The 20948-nt window shown below is 44.4% G+C and overlaps 1 long non-coding RNA gene across 2 annotated transcripts in view; it reads right to left on the bottom strand.

The window, feature by feature from the left end:
• The window catches only part of LOC123276747 (uncharacterized), a 66506-nt gene extending 48915 nt beyond the window's left edge, over window positions 1–17591 (bottom strand). For both annotated transcript variants that reach the window (XR_011502679.1, XR_006513256.2), the window contains exons 1-2: window positions 17412–17591; window positions 16505–16619 (exon numbers count right to left, since the gene is read on the bottom strand). This is a non-coding gene — a long non-coding RNA (uncharacterized lncRNA). The remainder of the gene's footprint in view (window positions 1–16504; window positions 16620–17411) is intronic.
• Between the last annotated feature and the right edge of the window lie 3357 nt (window positions 17592–20948).

The following is a 20948-nucleotide window of genomic DNA, read 5'->3' as shown; positions in this document are numbered from 1 at the left end:
AACTATCAGTTCATCCTGTGAGCTCTGGAATCAGACAGTCCTAGGTTTAAATCTGGGCCACGCTACATCTAAGCCACGTGACAAGACACAGTTTCTTTAACCTCCTTGTATCTTACTTTCCTTATGTGCACCTGGAGATGGTAATAGTACCTGTTATGATGAGCCAAGAAGACGCAGGTGAAGCAGTCAGCATGGTGCCTGGCCCACAGTGACTCCCTGGTAAACACCACTGTCATCTTATCATCCAAGCACAAGCCTCTTACCTCTCAAGGACATGTCCTAGACCGGGGAGACCGAGGCATCAGGGAAGAGGGATAAAATCAAATCAGCACAGAGAACACAAGCACTTTCCCCGTTCTCGGGCTGACAGTGATAAATAGAACCTGGAGATCATATCGTAGCTCCAAGAAAGAATTCTAAACAAGGAGACAGGGAGCACAGAGCACTGGAGTCTCCCACCTCCAGGCTCGCTTGCTTATCTGCTAACGCATCATTTAACATGTGCCTTCACACATCACCCAGAAGGGTAATAATCGGGTTGCAGCCTTCTCTCCTAAGTGAGAAATTCCTCATTCCACAAGTGTTAGGATTTCCAGGGATTAGTGTGAAAGGTAGTTAAGCATCTAAATCCCTCGGAATGGAGAGATGGGAAAGTCCCACTCATGCCCCCACCCAGACCCCCTTTCCCTTCTCATATGGCCGCACACTCCCCTTGCCCTGAGTCTTCTGCAGCATCTGGTTGCCCGGAAGGGAGCATTGTATGAAGAGAGAGATGGTAGAAGGCAACCAAGAATCCCACAGCAGTTTGAATGGGTGGCTGTGTATGTCTTACACAAGCTTGAGAACAAATCCTAAACACTCAGCCTTTTACAGATTTCCGACAGCTTGCAAGGCACACATAAGCTGGCCAGGGGCTCCTGTTCTAGAAAGAGAGTTAGAATCAGCCCCCTTGCCTTCTGTCTGTAACGTCCACTGCCACCTTCACAGAGTGGAGGAAGGGGAACTCAAGGCAGTGAGGCAGCGGTGTTGCTGCAGGCTGCAAGGCCCTGGGTCCCCACCCGGCTCCCTCACCACTGGGAAGCTGGCCTGGAGGTCACCTACAGGATTTCTGGTCTACCAAACCACCAGCAGGCTTTTCCCTGATGCAAGTTGAGTTGTTTAACCAAGTTTTCCCTTTGAAAATGGCTGCTAGAAAATTATGGGCCCAATTTGCCCCAGAAGTAGGAGGGGGTCATCATGCTGGTCTTTTCAGCATTTTTGCTGGCTCCACTTTAGTCTTATTTCTTGTTTGTTTTGTACCTAATATTTTTTTCAAAGATTGGCACCAAAGCTAACATCTGTTGCCAATCTTTTTTTTTTCCTTCTCCTTTTTCTTCTTCTCCCCAAAGCCCCTGGGTACATGGTTGTATATTTTAGTTGAAGGTCCTTCTGGTTGTGCCATGTGGGATGCCACCTCAGCATGGCCTGATGAGTGGTGCTAGGTCCACGCCTAGCATCCAAACAGGTGAAACCCTGGGCCGCTGAAGCGGAGCATGCAAACTTAACCAATCGGCCACAAGGCCGGCCCCTAATTTTTAAATTGATGCCGTTTTATCTGATTTAAATTGACTCGTAAACCTGTAAATTCATTCTGAATCAAAGCGAAATAAGTAAATACAGCAATCTCTCCTTATCTGTGAGGGATACATTCTAAGACCCCCAGTGGCTGCCTGAAACTGGGGATAGTACTGACCCCTATATACACTGTTTTTTCCTAGACATACATACCTACAATAAAGTTTAATTTATAAATTAGGTGTGGGGCCGGCCCCGTGGCATAGCAGTTAAGTGCGCACTTTCTGCTTCTCAGTGGCCCAGGGTTAGCTCGTTTGGATCCCGGGTGCAGACATGGCACTGCTTGGCACACCATGCAGCGGTAGGCGTCCCACATGTAAAGTAGAGGAAGATGGGCACGGATGTTAGCTCAGGGCCAGGCTTCCTCAGCAAAAAGAGGAGGACTGGCAGTAGTTAGCTCAGGGCTAATCTTCCTCAAAAAGAGATAAAAAATAAAAATAAATAAAAATTTTAAAAATATATAAATTAGGTGCAATAAAGGATTAACAACAGTAACTAGTAATAAAATAGTACAATTATAACAATACACTGTAAAAAAAATTACCATTGATCTTAGCATCTTCAGCATATGATTTTTTTTCTTTCAAGTCAAGAACTGTCATCTTTTCACTTAAAGAAAGCATTTTACAGCTTCTCGTTGATATATCTGAACTGCCAGCATCACTGCTCTTGTGCTTTGGGGCCATTATTAAGGAAAATAAGGGTTACTTGAACACAAGCACTGAGAGACCATGACAGTCAATCTGGTAACAAGACGGCTACTAAGTGACTAACGGGTGGGTAGTGTATATGGTAAGGATCTGCTGGACAGAGGGACAATTCACATCCTGGGCGGAATGGAACAGGACAGTGAGAGACGTCATCACGTCACTCAGGATGGCAGGCAATTTAAAACTTATGAATTGTTTATTTCTGGAATTTTCCATTTAATATTTTCAGATCATGGCTGACTGCAGGTAACTGAAACCACAGAAAGCAAAACTGCAGCTAAGGGGGGACTGCTGCAGGACAAAACAATGCCGGCAGGATTGTTTCAGAATCATGAGTAATTTATGTGAACTTTCCAGTATTTTCACTGAGTAGATGCTAAATTACTGGTTGTCACTATTATTCCTGTGACTTCTCACACACGTTATTGGGTTTCTTCCGTGCACTCACACTGAGGTCACTAAGACCAGACTGAATATGAAGGAACAGAGACTCAAAGATGTTCAACATGGGAGCTCATCCCCTGGCACATTGTCCCCAGCTGGCAGCTGTCCAATAATTTTTCAAGTAATTTTTGGACACGATTGACTGTAGTTAAAGGCATAGCTAGTAACAACAAATGATTGTTGTTGAGAGTACAATGGTTTTTTTTAGTGATACAGTGTGAAAGCAAGACCATGAAATCCCTAGCAAAAGTAGACAAAAGTTGAAGTTTGTTATCCTACTAATCAGTGATGCGGCTGTACCACCACCCAACCCCAATCATTACGTCACCACCACCACCACCGCCACCATCACTTTCACTATTACCATCATCAACACCACCACTACCACCACCATCATCACCTCCACCATCATCACCATCATCACCACTGCCACCAACACTACCATTATCATCATCACCACCACTGTCACCATCACCACCATCATTACCACCACCGCCTCCACCACCGCTCTGGGCTGTCCCCCACCTACACTTACACCCATGATATTAAAGCTTAGCTGTGCCTGTAAATACAGTCAAAATAAAACAAGGACATAACTAAAATAAATAAAACAGAGGGAGAGCCAGGCACTCTTTTAGCATAACACAAGCATATATATAAATGATATAACACCTGGCAAATGCTCTAACTGTAAGTCTAAAGGCGGGAGAAAGAGGTTAAAGAGAAGAGTGTGCCAAAGAAAAAGATAGCTTCATCTTCTAGTCACCATGAGAAGGGAAGCCACCTGGGCAGGTGAGATAAAGAGATCTACACCCAGGGGAAGCTGGAGGCTGAGTTAAAAAGAGACGCAGAGCCACTTCTGAATCCTCCAACGCCACGTGCACCCTGTGAATGCTGGAAGATGGGACTGGAACATAAAATAAAGGACTCTTTTATGCCTTATACTAGACTCTTTGAGTGTGCTTGGCTAACTGACAGTAAGAGAATTTAATAACGAACTCTGCCAGATCTAGCTTCCATCAGTAGGGGTGTAGAATTAGGGTTATATTGGGGGTCTGCCTAGGGGAAAGAGTTCTTTTGATCTTGCAAGTGGAGCATTTTCCAGAAAAGTAGACTTTTCACACTGCCAAATGGGCATCCTCTGACTTCATTTCCTGGAATTTAATATCTACGTGCTTCAACTTTCAGTCCCATTACCAAAGAGTGCCTTTCCAGGTCCTAGTTTCTGAAAGGGCAGCGAAGAGGGAGAAAACCCCATCCCATCACACTGATGATGGGCCCTCAACTGGCTACCGCTCACAGGGGCACAACACACCACACCAGAGGAGATTGGAAGAGCACAGGACATTTTCCTTTTAGAGCAAGCTCTGCCACAGATAAGCTGCAGGATCTTGAATGAGCAACTTAATCTCTCAGATTACGGATCCTCTGTAAAATGGGGGAATCAGCCGAAATCATTGGGAAAAACCTTCTCAGCTTTATTCGTCTTACTGAATGCTTCCTAGCATACACTTTCGGTCTCCCTGGCCTGCTGTCCACTTAGTTGGTCAAGTCACTTTATCACTCTTGGCTTAGCTTTCTCATTTCAAGTCAGCAGCCTCTACCGGGTTCCTTATCACACATCAAGCAGTAGAGACACAAAGGTTGATGTGGTAGATTGCATTTTTGGTCCTGGTTCATGTTCTCTCCATGTAGTCATGCCCTTTGCCATGCCATGTGACTTTGCTTTTCTTTACACTCAAGAGGCAGAGGAGAATTTTTTGCTCCTTAAATCTGGGTTTGACCAAGTGACTTATTTTGATGAGTAGAGTATGGCAGAAGAGATGGAGTGCTAGTTCTAAGCCTGGGCCTTACAGGGCCTTGCATTTTTCTGTTTACCTTCTAGCATCTCTGCCATTGCTGTGAGAAGTGCATCTCAAGGCTAGTCTACTGGTCCAAGGAGGATGAGAGATGCATGGAGCAGAGCAGAGTCATCCCACCAAGCCCAGGCTCCATCAGCAGCCCCTAGCCAGCACCCAGCTGTGTGAGCTAAATAAGAGCTTCTTCTTGTCTGCCACTGAGGCTGTACTGTTGTTTGTTATGCAGTGTGAGTGTGGCAATAACTAACTGATACAGTGAGCAAGGTCTAGTCCCTTGAGTTCAATGAGGTCACACTTGAGAAAGTGAGACAGTCTAGTAAACACATGGATGCAATCCAGTATGATACACATGAGGCAAGGGCTGATAGACATTTTCCATGCATTCTGGAATAGAGTAGAAAGGTCCATAATTCTTCTCAGAGGGTATCAGAGGAGGCTTTCCCATAGGCAAAAGAGGGAAGAAACTGTGTCTTACTTCATTCTCTATCCATAGGGCCCATATAGGCTGGTGCTTGAGTTGGTTATTCTACATTCACTCCCATGGCCCAGATCCATTCTCTGTCTTGTTCTTTGTCCCAGAAGACCAACTCCTGGGGACTGCCTGCTGGGGCTCCCTAGCTGGCTGGGTTAGAGCCACGTTGATCAGAGAGCGGGAAGAGAAAGACCCCAGGTGTTTCTTCTCCACTCCCACCTTATTTCAGCACTACAGATCTCCCAAAAGGTGCTTCCTTTGAGCCATCTGAGTGTAATGTAAGTCTGCTTCCTGCCACCACCCTAACTGGAACAGTGCTTAAATACATTGTGGAATGATTCATCAACTAGCATTTAATGAGCCTCTACTACATTCCAGGCATTTTTCTAGACACTATTGATATGACCGTGAGCCATGCAGAGGACCTTCTATCTCTGGGAACCTAAAGTCTATTGGGAGGACAGACAATAACACAATGACATAAGATAACTCAGATCTGAATAAGTAATGTGAAGAAAAGAAAGGAAAGAGGAGGAAATAGAGAATTGCAGGGGGGTCCCGTTTAGACAGGAAGCCAGCAAGGCTGCTCTGAGTGCTGGCATTTGATTAGGGTCCTGAATAAAGGGGGACAATGAGTCATGAGAAGAGCTGGAGAAAGAACATTCCTGGAAGGGGGAAAAGCAAGTGTCAAAGTGGGAAAGTGAGGATCCAAGGAAGAGCAGGGGCCGGGGTGGCCGAAACTAGGGACTGGCCGCTCATGTCTTAGATGATGCCAGAGAGCTCATCAGGGACTAGCCCTTAGAGGGGCTTATAGACCATAGTAAAGACTTCATGTTCTGTCGTAAGGATGACTTCACACCTCAACAGGATGCTGTTAAAGACAATTTACTCTGACACTTGATAGAACGGTAAGGAAGACTTTCTTCAAGACCGTGGCAGTAGGGGAGACGGACTGAACTCAACTCCAAAAACAACAGGGACAAGTGGGGATTTACAGCCCATGAACAGAGTAAGGGGATCAGTGGATGGAAAATTACTAACAGGAGGCATCTAGGGTAAGGGGATTCTTGCTAAAGGCAAGCCAAGGACTTAGACATCAAGGGTGGGGGATAAGGAATTTGATCAGATATCAAGCAAGGGTCAGAGGATTTTTGCTAAAGTGACGTAGCAGGATTCTTTGCTAAAACTGGGCTCAGCAGGCCAAGGGCAAGGAGGCAGGCTAAGGTTGAGGCTAAGTCAAAAGAGGGCTAAGAGGAACCTGACTCAAGTTTAGGGAAGGAGACAGCCTTTGTCAATCTGCTGGGCTGCTGGGTAGAGGCAGCCACAGGTGGCAGGAGAGGAAGTAAGGAGACCGTCGTGGGCAGTTAGGAGATGATGCTGGTGCAGTGGAGATGGGGCTTGAATGTATCAGCAGCCATTGAACTGAGTCTCAAAAGACAAGTCCGAATAAGCCAGGAAGGGCAAGGAGGCATTCCGGGCAGAAAGAAGAGAGAGAGCAAAGGTGTGGAGGTACAAGAGGAGGCACAGAGGACTAAGGAGGTGGTCCCATGGTGAGATCAGAGGGCACCTTGGGGGAGGCCCAGAACTTCAATAACCTCGATCCTTGAGAGCATCGCAACAGGCCCTTCCAGCTACACAATTCTACTTTCTGCAACTCCGCTGGCTTTGCTCAGCACTTCAGAACTGGTGTGGTGATTCTTGTACTTTCATCATCAAACGACTTGCATTCTAGTTAGCTTATCGGAGCGAGGGCCTCCTGCCTCTCTGAGAGAGGTCTTGCTGCTGGCGGCAAGTCCTGTCCGGGAGACTGCAAGGCTCCCTTCTCGCCTGTGGTACCCCAGCCTGTCCAGGTCAGCGCCCCGATAGGGAGGAGAGGAAGGAGTGGCAGAAAATCCTGCAGACACTCTTTGGCTCTTGTCTGGGGGGGTTTCTTCCATCAGGGAAGGATGGACCCTAGAGGCACACAGCCAGAGGCGAATTCCCAGATCAGCCGTGTGACCTCGGGGAAGTGATTTCACCTCTCTGTGCCTTAGCTATAAATAGCTTAGTTCCTCAGCTATAAATAGAGGTGAAAACGGTACTTACTTCATAGGATTATTGCAAAGATGTAATGACTTCATATTGGCCAGGTGCTCAGACTCATGCCTGGTACTCTTCTCTGAGCTGTTTGTCATTCTCTCTCTTTCTCCTTTTAAATGACTCAGAAAACATTTATTGAGCTCCTACTGCATGCAGGCACTCTGTTGGGGCCTGAGGGTGTAGGGGTGAGCAGACTCAGCCCCGGTCCTCAGAAGGCACACAGGTTGGGAAAGATGTGGGTGCCACCCAGTGGGATGAGAGCAGGGATGGGGAGCACAGGGGTCTCCGGGGGCTCACGGAAGAACCTGCTTACAAAAGTATGAACCTGCTCATGTCACCCTGTGCTTTCTATCCTTCAGTGGCTCCCAGGTGCCCTCAGATTTATCCAAACTCCCTAAACAGGTTTGTACAAGCCTCTGTGACTGGGCCTGCCCTCTCCTCAGCCTCCTCTGCTGCCATCATCTCCTCCTTTCCGGCGCTTCTTTCACCTCCCAGAATAGGTACTGCGCATCTCACCTCCAGGATTTTCACTTGTGTTCCCCAGTCTGTCCCACTGGTCACTGAGCTCCCGTCTTAAATATCACTACCTCTGGGAACCTCCCCCGCCTTGCAGGTCTCTGAGGGTCTCCTCAGCACCCGTGCTCCTCCCGTTGTGGCATTTATCACACTATTCTGTAACTGCATGTTTGCTTATGTATTTATTTTCCCCCAAGAACCTGCAGCCCCTGGACCGTAGCACCAGATCTGCTTCCTTCTCTCCTGTCACTGAAGCATCTCAGAGCCTGCGCTGAGCAGCAACTCAGCACGTATTTGGTGAAATGAACTCAGTGGGTCTGAAACTTCCACTGAGAGAACTTCTGGTGCAGGCCTGGCTTCTCACCATGATCTAGCCTGCTCTTAAACAGACCGGCTCTTGATTTTCCATCTTAAATATTTTGAAAATAATCTAACTCAAAATAAAGCTTGCCAGTGGTGGCTTCCTGCACGGAAGGAAACAATATCTTTTAGAGAAATCCACAGATTATCAGTAGCATAAGCCAAGGGCTCATGGAATCTGTGTAAGAACCCTCTGAGATGTGGCTGCCCATTTTTACAGTAAGAAAACAGAATCTCCGATGAGTTGAGTGACTGCCCAGTCTCAGCGCATGTAAGAGGCAGAGCCGATAAAAACCCAGGCCCCAACAGGCAGTTAGCTTCCCATTTTCATGCCTCTGTCTTGAGGCAAATGGCCTTGCCCACAAGAGATCTTTATCTGGGGAAGACAAGCCTCAGTGAGGTGATGTCCTCCTTGTCTGGACCTTTAAAACACTTTTGAGGGGGCCAGCCCAGTGGTGCAGCAGTTAAGTTCGCATGCATCACTTCAGCAGCCCAGGGTTCACCGGTTCAGATCCCAGGTGCAGACATGGCACCGCTTGGCAAGCCATGCTGTGGTAGGCGTCCCACATATAAAGTAGAGGAAGATGGGCACGGATGTTAGCTCAGGGCCAGTCTTCCTCAGCAAAAAGAGGAGGATTGGTGGCAGATGGTAGCTCAGGGCTAATCTTCTTCAAAAATAAATAAATAAAATAAAACATTTTTGAGACAATTTCCCTCAACAGTTTCTTTAAAGAAGGGGAGAAAAGCACAGAGAAAATTAAAGAGGGGCAATGGGGGCTCTAAAAGTCACATTTCTGCCATTCCTGCTTTGGGGTTTGTGCAATCCCGAGAGACCTGTAGCAGCTCTCATGCATTCCAGTGAGTGTGTAATAAAAACAGCCTGGTCTCTAGATGCGGGTCTGCAAAGCACAGGGCTCTCTCAAAAGTCAAGAGTTATGTTATTTCTCAGCCCCTCACAGAAAGTCAAATCAGGCTGCCTGCGGAAAAAGTGGGGGGCCACCATGGAGGGCGCCCTTCCTTTGGGCCACATTCCCATCCCACGGAACTCCATGTGAGATGCCCTTGGGAATCCTTCATTGTTTGGAATTTAAACATCTCATACTTTTCCTAGATGCGGAGAAAGTATTCTTTAGGTATGCCGAGAATTAACCAGCAAGGGCATCCATTTAATTGTAGTTGGAACAGAAGCTAATGTTGTTAGCACACCGACCAAGTTCACCGATAGCATGAGAAAAGGAGGGCAGTGGGGGGAATTATAAAAATACGTGAGGCTAGAACCAGCTTTGAGCAGACCCGGGGACAAAAATCGCTCAAATGGCCATTGTTAGGCAGCATTCATCCTTTCGTGAGCAGGGAAAGAAATGTAGCTTTCTGTCTGCATTCAGTGTATTGTTGGGATATCTTTGATCTCCCAAATCAGCAAGAACCCCAAAGGGAAGCTAGCAGTGTTTTTGATTATTATCTTTAAAGTCTGAAATTCCTTAGGTGAAATTCAGTATGAAACGCATCCATGCAATGGGGAAGGTGAGTGACTGTGTCAACATCTGGGCCTTATTAAGGCACAGCTATTTTCACTAGGCAGTGAACTGGAGAAACCAAATTCCTTGATAAAGCTCGAAATTTCCAGGAACTGCTTGTAAAAGGCATTTCTTCTGTCTGGTTATTCTGCATAACACACAGCACTGTGAGTTCCCGCTCAGCCAGGCCGTGGGGATAAAAGGCATTATCTGTTTGTCAAATTGTCTCTAAAGCTTTAATGCTGGGGTTCACGGTTTGGTTTTGACCTTTGTAGAACACTGTGCAATTTACAACGCCTTTCCACATACCTCCCGCCTTTTGATCTTCACAGCAGCCCTGAGAGGGAGCAGGCACAGATACCATCCACATTTTATAGTTGGAGAAACTGAGGCCAAGAGAGATCCTGTGGGATCTTTTTGGGGCCAATCTGATAAGACAGTGTTTCAATATCAGTCGATGCACAAGTGAATCATCTGGAGATTTAGGTAAAATGAAAATTCTGATCCGGCAGGTCTGGGTTGGAGCACAGATTCTGCATTTCTAAAAGCGCCCAGGTGATGCTAATGCTGCTGGTCCACAGAACACACTTTGAGGAGCAAGGAGATCAGAGGCAGATTTGGGACTCAAAATGGAGCCTTAGCTTTCCAAGTCCAAGGTTATTGTACTGAACCATGTTGCTCACTCAGGGGTTAAGGTATAAATTCCAGAGCCTGACTCTCTGGGTTCAAATCCCACCTCTGGCACCTGTTAGCCTTGCGCAGTTTTCTTATTCTCACTCTGCGTCAGCTTTATCATTTGCTAAATGGGAATGAAATGGTACCAACATTCACAGGGTTGTTTTTGAGAATTAAAGGCAATAATGCATTAAAACAATTAGAATAGTACCTGCAACCTAGTAGGGACTTAGTAAATGTTAGATATTTTTATTACATATTGATCAGGTTGGAATCAAGCTCTAAGTGTGAAGCGTTCCTCTCAAAGCCTCAGGTTGCTAATCTACAAAATGGGAATAATAAAAGTTAACTCCCAGGGCTGTTGTGAACAACAAAAGAGATGATGATTATAAATGAGTTATGCCATGAAAAATTTTTTTTTGTTTTTCTTTTCTGCAGTTCCATGAAAAGTCTTATGCCTCTTTGCAATCAGTATGCTTAGCATAATGCCTGGTGTAGAGTAGGTGCTCAATAAAAGTGTTTTGGGGGGCCAGCCCGGTGGCATAGTGGTTAAGATGTGTGCTCCACTTCAGTGACCCAAGTTCACGGGTTCAGATCCCAGCCATGGACCAATACCACTTATCAGACATGCTGTGGTGGCAACCCACATACAAAATAGAGGAAGATTGGCACAGATACTAGCTTGGGGCTAATCTTCCTCACCAAAAAAAAAGTGTTTTGTTTGATTGATTTCAAGTAGTTGCCCACTTCCCTAAATCTATGATTTGACCTGAGGGAGGAGCTTCCATTTGGTCAATCCTCTTGGCAATGAAAATGACTTTAAAGCTTTATTCTTTTAAAGCTAAATAAAGTCCATTGGATTCTTTCATAGAAAGCCTGCAGAAACTCCCAGTCTAATGTCAGATTCTCCAGACACAAATGGAAAGGGGTCTTTCCTGCCACCCCTGAGAGAGTCACTCTCCCCCTTTTCCTTCATCAGCACTTTGATATTATCTCAAGGGAAGGAAAGAACCTGCTGACTCCGTGTTTTCTCCAAAATGAAATCTCAAAAAGAAGAAAGGGTAGGGAGAATAATTATCAACCAAGTGGAAACAGAGTCACCATCAACATCGTATAAGCAGCGGGATTCCTCAGCAGATTAGCCCTCTGTAAGACAGGAAGGACCACTAAACCGGGATAGGGATATTCGAGATTTAGTTTCCGATGCATTGCAAATCTGACACTCTGACACATACTGAGGACTTAGCATAAAACAAGAGATCTTGGTATATATAACTCAGTATTAAGTCTTGCCATATTAGAAGGGTGAGGTCGACTCATTCACGCATCCACAATTATTGACAATTATTAACTGAGTGTGTGCTAGATGAACAAGACAGATTCGTTGCTTGAACTCCCAGGGCTTACAGTCTGTGGGGGATACAGACACATAATTAGGCAATTATAATACACTGTGAAGGTACAATGATAGGAAGGGCAGCCTGCTACAAAATCTGATTAACTAATGTGATATAATGACAGTAAACTTGTATACGTTTAATAAGATAACCGAATTATGTAGCTCAAACATTGCTGGAACTACAGGGAGAAATTGACAAATCCACCATTACAATGATTCATTGATCAAGGAAATAAAAAAAGTAAAAAACACAGATCTGAACAATTCATCGACAAGCTTGATTTAAGTACATATTTAGAAACTTGCTTCCAATAATTAGAAATTTTGTGTCTCAAACACATATAAAACATTTATTTTTAAATTACCGTGCAGTATGTTGAAGTCGAAGTCTCAACAAATTTCAAAGGATGAGTGTCAAATAGAAGAGATTCTCTAATCGCAACACAATTAAGTTAGGCGTCAATAACAAGGATAATTTTTTAAACACATTGGAAATTTTAAAGTAAATTTATAAATTACTCATGGGGAAAAGAGAAACCAAAATGGAAATTTAAAAATACATAGAACTCAACCATAACAATAATACCACATATCAAAACGTATGAGGTACAAGGAAAGCAATAATTCAAGGGAAATTTACACTCTTAAATGCTTGTTTAAGGAAACGAAGAAAGAATAAAGGCTTAACATTAACGAGCTGAGCAGCCAATTGAAAAGTTGATACAGGGAATAGAAGAATAGTACAAGCATAGTATTAAAAAAATGATAGAAAGTGTCAACAAGGCTGAAAGTTTGTTCTTTGAGAAGACTAAAGACACAGATAAACAAATAATGAGACAGATAAAAAAGATAGAATGTAAAAATGAGCAATATTAGGGATGAAAGGGGATATGACATACCACAGAGATTGAAAATGATAAGTGAATATTTAATGTTAATAAATTTAACATTAAATTGAAATTTGATGTTAACAAATTTGAATATGTAGATTAAAATATATAAATTATTTATCAATATATTTATTAAAATACATATATTTAAAATATGTAAATAGCTAGGAAAAAGTAAGTGACCAAAATTGACTCAAAGAGAAAGAGAAACCCTCAATAATCTTATAACCGTTAAGGAAATTTAATCATCAGTATAAATCCTTCTGAAAAGAAACACGAGGCCCAGACGATTTCATAGGTGCATTTTTACAAACTTTCAAGGAACAGACCGTTGTTATTTTCAAACATCTTTTCCGGGGAACAGAAAAAGAGAGAACACTCTACAATCCATTTGATGAGGTTAACATAATACTGAGACTAAAACCAGACAAGGAGAGTTTAAAAAAAGAAAAAAAATATACACCAATCTTACTCATGAATGCAGATGTGAAATTTCTAAACCAAATGGTAGCAAACTGACTCCAGCAATGTATTTAAAAAAAAAAAAAAAGTAACACTTTGTGACCAGGCTAGTCTATCCAAAGAAATGTAAGGGTAATTTAACACCAGAAACTTTATAACTGTAATTCAACAAATTAATAGACTAAAGGAGAAAAAACATATCCTTAAGCTGAGCTCCCTTGAAAGGAAGGCTAAAGCGTGAGTACCTTTCCGGGGAGTGAGATCCAAGGAGCAGGAGTGAGGGGCAAGAAGAAAGCAGAGCCAGAAGGGAGAGTCAGCCGACACAGAGATGAATTATCAAGCTGGCCACCACACGGATGACTTAGCCCCACAGGACTGCCGGGATCGTCATGCACAGTGCATCTCCATACTGCCCATCCAGGGGAAGGACGACTCCTTTTTCTCAATGAATAAATTTTGGTGAGTGCCAAGTGGGTCCCACCCCACCTCCCACTGTGACATCAACAGAGGAGGGGAAAAGCATGTGGCGGGACCCAGAGGTTAGATGCTGTCAGGCTGCACCTGTGGGAGGCTGGTCAGCACTCGTGCAAAATTGGTCACTGCAGCCGTGGCTGGAAGAAGAGAAAGCTAAGGCTGACGGATCTGAGCAGTGCACAAGTGTCTGAGGCACCGTATAGTCCTTTCAGTACAAACGGGAAAAAACTTTGATAAAATTCAACTATTCATAATTTTAAAAAAATTTTTTTGAGGAAGATTAGCCCTGAGCTAACATCTGCTGCCAATCCTCCTCTTTTTGCTGAGGAAGACTGGCCCTGAGCTAACATCCGAGCCCATCTTCCTATACTTTATATATCGGACGCCTACCACAGCATGGCTTTTGCCAAGTGATGCAATGTCCGTACCCAGGATCCAAACCGGCAGACCCTGGGCCGCCGAAGCACAACATGTGAACTTAACCGCTGCACCACCAGGTCGGCCCTCATAATTTAAATTTTGTACTCTTAGCAAAAGAGGATAAAAAGGAACAACTTTGATAGCCTCATATAGGATATCTATTAACCCTACTCTAAGCATCATTCTTAGTGTGAAATATTAGAATCCTTCCCATTAAAATCGGGAAAAAGACAAAGATACCACCACCTCTCTTCCAAACTAGACTTGAGGACACGGTGTAGTGAGACCGGAAAAATAAATGAAAAGTACAAGTACTAGAAAGACACAAAACTGCATTAGCAGGTGATATGATTGCCTATGGGGAAGACCCAATTGAATCTACAGACAGATCATTGTAAATAAGGAGAGATTTGCAAGGTTACTAGATCTCACGCCAATTTTCAAAAACCATCTGCATTTCTACACACTAGTAACGAACAGTTTAAAATGTAAATGTTAGGGGTATGGTTTACATTTACAGATCAAATAGTATAATCTGGGGGATTTTCTTAAAAACAATCCTGAGGTGGGAGGAGCAGGTGAGGTTCTCGATAAAACAAGACTGATCATGTGTTCAGGACTGCTGAGGCGGAGTGATGGGTGCATTGGGTGCATTTCACTATTTTATCTACTTTTGCTTATTTCTTGCTTATATAATCACAAGAAAAATCTCTATTTCAGGTATATCTAACAAAAATATGACTTTTATTGTGGGAAAAAGTTTATAACTTTATGGAAATAAGGCCTAAATATATGGAGATAGAAACATATTTGTGGAGCAAAAGGACTCAAAATTTTTTAAATTTTAATTTGTTCCAAGTGATCTGTAGCTTATATTTAATCACAACCGAATTCCACAAGATGTTTTTAAAATTTGATATCCTTCATTCAAAATTTTACATGGAAGAGTAATGGGCCAAGAATAGACTAGAAGATAAAGTGGGAAACTTTTCCTATCTAATCTCAATGTTCATTTACCTCTCTGATATTAAGCTATAGCCATAGTAATTAAGATATTGGCACCGGGATAGACAAATTGACAGATGGAACGGTATAGAAAGCCCAGAGGCAAACACACTTGCATGGAACAGAAGTGGTGTCGTTGATTAGCAGGAAAAGGATGGACTGTTCAATAAATTGTGGCAGGATAATTGGTTATCCACATGTAAAAAACTCTGTCCCTACCTCACATCATAGAGAGAAATCAACTCCAAATGGATTAAGGAGTTAAATGTGAAAGGGAAGACTGAAATTTTTACAAGAAAATATAGAAGGCTATCTTCATAATGAAAAGTAAGGCAGAGCTCCCTAAACAAGATCCAAACCATAAAGATGGGTCCAACTTGATTAAATTAAGAGTTTCAGCACATCAAAAGTCACCCTAAAGAAAATAAGATGACAATCTACAATGTAGCAGAAAATAATTGCAACTGAAAAATAGTGTTCAGAAGAAAGAAATAACGGTCAAAGCAATATGAAAAAGGCAACGAAAAAAAAAATCACAGCAGAAAATACAGGCAAAATCCCTTAAGAGACATTTCACCAAGGAGGAAACTATCATGGCCAAGAAACACATAAAAGAATGCTCATACACATTAGCAATCAGGAAAAGGTAAACTAAACAGTGAGTTACTGTTTCACAACCATAAGACCCTGGAAAAACACTTAGAGAAAAATCCTACAGACAGGCATCCGAAACATGGACAAGAAAGTGCACACCAGTATGGTTCACAATACGGAAAAAAAAAATTTAGGAGACAATCCAACCAGCACTGTATTAAGTAGGGGTCTCCAGAGCAACAGAACCAATAGGATGGAGAGAGAGAGAGAGACAGAGACAGAGAGAGGGAGAGAGAGAGAGAGGAAGAGATATATTTGAAGGAATTCCCTCACGTGATGATAGAGGCTGGTAAGTCCAAAATCCACAGGTTGGGCTGGCAGACTGGACACCAGAGAAGAGCTGATGCTGCCGTCCAAGTCCAAAGGCCATGTGCTGCACAATTCCCTCTCGCTCCGCGGAGGTCAATCTTTAGTCTAGTCAGGCCTTCAACTGATTAGATAAGGCCCACCCACATTATAGAGGGAATCTGCTTTACTCAAAGTCCACTGATCTAAATGTTAATCTTATCAAAAAACACCCTCACAGAAACATCCAGAATAATGTTTGGCCTCACATCTAGGCACTGTCATCCAGCCCAAGTGGCACATAAAATTAACCATCAAAACAACCTTTCTCATCTTAGTGAATGATATCTTCATTCTCCCAGTTCCTACAAATTTCCGTCAATAGCAAACAGACCAATGAATTGCGCAAGAGTCACTGGATGAAAAATTACACAGCAGAGCAAACGACCTATAAAACAAACCACAGCTACCTTCACCCCCTGGTATGACTCTCAGGAATATTGTTGAGTAAAAAGATCAAATGGAAAAAGACTACCTATAGTCTGATACCATTTGAAGTAGTTCAAAAATAAGTAAAACTAAAGATATCATTTGGGTTACATACATATGTGGTAAAATTATAAATATAGGCAAGGCTATGATAAAAAATAATTCCCAGATTCTGTTTACCTGCAGTAAGAAAGCGGAGGGCTGGGATGAGGGACAAGTACACATTTATCTTCAACGGAGTCCGTCTTGAGGTTGGGTACGGGGTTCACAGGTGCTCATGTTATCTTTTCACTTCCTAAGACAGTGGCAGAGAGAACGCTAGGGTTCACCAAACTGTTTTGTTTTCCCTCGTAACACACAGCGAAACTCCATTTCCCAGCCGTTTGTCCGTGTCCTGGCCATTGAGATGTGGGCTCATTACAATCTCTCACATGTAATCCAACCTTTTTTCCTCTCCTTCTACAGCAATCTTTAAGGACACATACTGAAGACGGCTGCATCCTAAGATGGAAGGAGACTGGGTCCCTGAATGCCTGCCTGGGGCAGAAGCCCCCACAAGCCCTCTCGGGCCAATCCCATTGGTCTGGGACGGGAGACAGCAATATACCCAGTCTGTCAAGCTGCTGGAATTTTGGAGCTTGCAGAGCTTAACCTAACTTAACAACTACTATATTTATAAATAAGTGACTTATTCAAATCATAAGTATTCTTTTCTGTGTATGTAATAGTACACATGCAAACATTTTTAAGAATGGATGAGAGGTAAGGAAGTGAAGGTAGTGAGCACAGACCTCTTTAAAGAAGCAGTTGTATAAGAGGGACCAGAGAAATGGCATAGTAGCTGAAAGTGGGTAAAGGGTGGAGGGAAGGTGTTTTTAAAGCTGGGAAACGCTAGATCATGTCAGATCCTGACAGGAATGATGGGAGGGAGATAGAGCGAATGAGAAAGCAGGGAAGAAGAAAACTGCAGAAGGAAGGTCCTTGCAAAGGGGAGGATGCTGCAGAGCAGAAGTAATCCTTAATGCGAACTGGAGTCCTCTTAGCCCCCCTGCTATACGCCAGGCCCTGGGCTTGGAAATTTACATACGAATGGCTCCTCTGGTCTCAGAGCTCCTTGCTGGAAGATGGAGCTGCTGTAGAGAAAGAGCCGTTTGTGGCTCTAGACAGCACACCAGTGTATCTGCACCCCGTGGGGGGCTCTGCACGTTTATGCTTTCTAGTTTCAGCCACAAGCTCAGTGCAAAGATTTCTGTGCACACAGGACACGGCTGAGGTTAAGCTGGCACAGGCCCAGGCAGGAGGCAGCCGGTTAATGAGGGCGGTTTATCTTCCCGTGCCCACCCACTTGCATATCTGGGAAATTTGCCTATCTCGCTGGCTGAACTCAGAGCACTAGTCTCGTTAATCCTCTTGGCCTTCCTGATAACCAAGGTGTTAGCTGATAACTACAATGTTCTCAGATAAGAACTTAAGGTATTATAGGCGAGGAAGTAGGGAAAGAGGCAACCCTGGGGCAGACAGGGAAAGGAAGGGAAGGCAGTGGGAGCCGGCGGCAACTTGTGTTTGAGTTCTCATTCTGCCCCTTAATAACCGTGATGATGAAGAAGCCGCTCAGCCTCTCCGGTGATAAAGATGATGAAGCTCCTACCTTGTAAGGCAAGTAACAGACCTAACACATCTCAACTATCACTTCCCTCTTTCTATACCCTCCCCTGATGACTACTTCAAAGTGTCTCCAGGAGAAGTCGTAATACCGTGATGCTGGCATGCAGACCATGAGCTGACCATTGGAGAACAACTGTCTTCTCAGTTCGTGCCACCTTGAAAATCCACCCTTTTTTGCCTCCACTCAGTGCTGCTCTGACCTTGAGAGCAAGGTCAGGAGGGAGAATGCTGAGATGAAAGCTTGTCACCGCTCATTCAGTGTTCTGCACAGAGATGCTGGGAGGCCCAGGGATGCCCCGCGTCTCAGTTTCTCCGGAGTGAATTGTAGTCAGAACCATTCAGCTAGCAGTTATCAACCACCAACTAGATGGCAGGCCCTGGGCTGTACTTCACACGTGTTTTTTCACTTAGTTCTCGCAGCAGCCCCTATCAGGTAAGTGTTATTTTTAGCCTCATTTAAAAATAAGGAAACCGAAGCTTGGACAGTTTAGGTAAATTAACGAAGTCACCCGGCTGAGAGGTGGTGGAATAGAACAGAGCCCACTGTGATGCCAGATCCTGTGTCCCTCCACTCTCCCTGTGGGATCTCAGTGCTCTCCCAGCAGGACTGGCCACCTCCTAGGAGAGCTCTGGGAAAACACAGCTCTGGAGCCTGGCACAGGAGTCTTGCTTGCAGTGAGCTCCAAGAAGCATTAATGTCAGGCGTCCCTCTTTCAGGCTTCATGCAATCCCATTCCACACTTATCTAATCTTGCTTATCTCACCGTGTAGTGATTGCCTGTCATCTTGTCTGTATCCCTGGGCCCTGCCCTTCAGCAAGGTCTACTAGGCAGGGATTGCATCTATCTGGGTCATCTTTGTATCCCCAGCCCTAAGAACATCTGAGGCATACAAGGGTATTCATCCTTCAAGACCAAGCTCAAGTGTTTCATCCAGTAGGAATTCTTTCCTGCTGAGCCCATCCACCATCACTGCCATCGTACAGTCATCGGCACCGTCATTACTTCCATCTTCATGAGAACTCATCACCTCCACCACTACCACAATCACCACCATCACCTTGATCACCAACATCATCATCACCAAGAGCACCACCATCATATCATTACTACCATCCTTACTGCAATTATTACTACCAGCACCACCATCACACTGTCACCATCATCAATACCATCATTACCACCACCTTTATAAACAAAGCATTACCAACTTGACCGACATCATCATTATTACTACCATCACTACTACTACCATCACCTCCATTACCATCATCACCAGCACTAGCACTGGTACCACAACCACCATCACCACCATCACTTAGAGTTAGGTGTTTCTCCACTGTGCTCCCAAAGGCTTTTACATCCATTGTTCCTACTGTGTTATAACCACCTACATACATGTTTGTCTCCCACTGAGTGGTGGCCTTCTCGAGATCAAGGACAAGGATTCATTCAGTTACGTATCCCCTCCACCTCGCACAGCACCCAACACAAACAAAGTGCTAAATCAATATCAGTTGAGGAAATGAATGAATGAAAGCTACCATAGACCATATGTGCTAACAATCATGGACATTATTTCACGTAAGCCTCACAATAATCCTATGAGCTGGATATTTTCACTATCTCTATTCTAATGATGATGAATCTGAGGTTAAGTAACTTGCCCAAAGTCACATGGTTAGGAAATGGCTGAACCAGGACGTGAGCCCGCGTCTTCCGACTCCAGGGTCATCAAGACTAATTACAATATCCTGTTTCACCCCGTTTTTCCTCTCCTGTGAGAGGGGATCGCAGAGGGACAGCGTTCACCTCAGGGAACCTCAGAATCCTCAGAACATGGAGAGTTGTTTGTCATCAGCCCAGCATCGCCTAGGACCTGACTTGCAGCTTAGCCACTCTGAGTAGGGCTGTGTCTGGACGCGACCCCCTTACGACACATCCCCGGTTCTCAGGGGACATTTTAAACTCTAGGTCACAGGGTGATTGTTTGTGCTTGTTTCTAATGAGCTTCCTATCTTAGAAGGGAAAACAAAGACTATCTAATAAACACAGCTGACACTCCAGGGCTGAAATCCCCCAAACTCCTAAGAGAGGAAAGCCAATTGTGTGTGAGGGTGTGCAAACTCATGCGGGGCGGGATAACTGAAGGAAGCCCTGAAGGAGTCGGTGCATTTCAGAGGGATGCATCACCTGCTTCCACGAAGCTGGGCTCCCGGCACGCCTCAGCCTTTGCCCTGACGCTGGCCTCAGTTTAGCTGCTGGAAAGCCACTTCTCCAGAACGGGATGTAACAGTTACTGGTGACACGTTCAAAACATCCTCTCTGCATTCCAGGCACGGCTGAAGAGGGTGTGTACGTGATCTGCGTCTACAAAGAACACCTGACTTATTAAGAAATCTCTACTCTTCGAGCCAAGAAATGTTACCAAGGGCCCACAACGACCGGCGCATCGGCCCTGCTTTTCTTCCTGAGGGGGACTCCTGGAAGACTGTGTCCCTTGGTGCTCTCCCCACTCAGAGATTCCACTGCTGCTCAGCAGGCAACATAAGGCACACCCAACAGCATCTTTTGTATTTGTTAGCATTTATTGAGTGCTTACTGTGTGCCATGCACGGCGCCTAGTATTTCCCCGCATTGTCTCAACTGATACGATAACCGAATCACCCAGGTAGCATTTGCATCCCTATTTTATACACAAGTAACCAAGCCTGGAGAACTGAAGAGTCCACCAGAGGTCATATGTCACCAATGGGGAAACCTGGATTTCAACCCAGGCCTTCAGACTCCAGAGACTGTGTGCTAACCCCTGGTATACACTGCCTCCCCAAAGACTACTTACAGGGCCCTCCAAGTGCACATGAAAGGGGACCTTCGGAGGCTTCTGTTGTTCCGATTTGAGCAGGAAAGCATGCACACGTTCAATGGAAGTGCAAACTTTACAAGTAGCCCTTTTGCAT

The sequence above is a fragment of the Equus asinus genome, chromosome 4, assembly GCF_041296235.1.
Source record: "Equus asinus isolate D_3611 breed Donkey chromosome 4, EquAss-T2T_v2, whole genome shotgun sequence".
NCBI lineage: Eukaryota > Metazoa > Chordata > Mammalia > Perissodactyla > Equidae > Equus > Equus asinus.
This window is presented reverse-complemented; position numbering and strand designations above follow the sequence as displayed.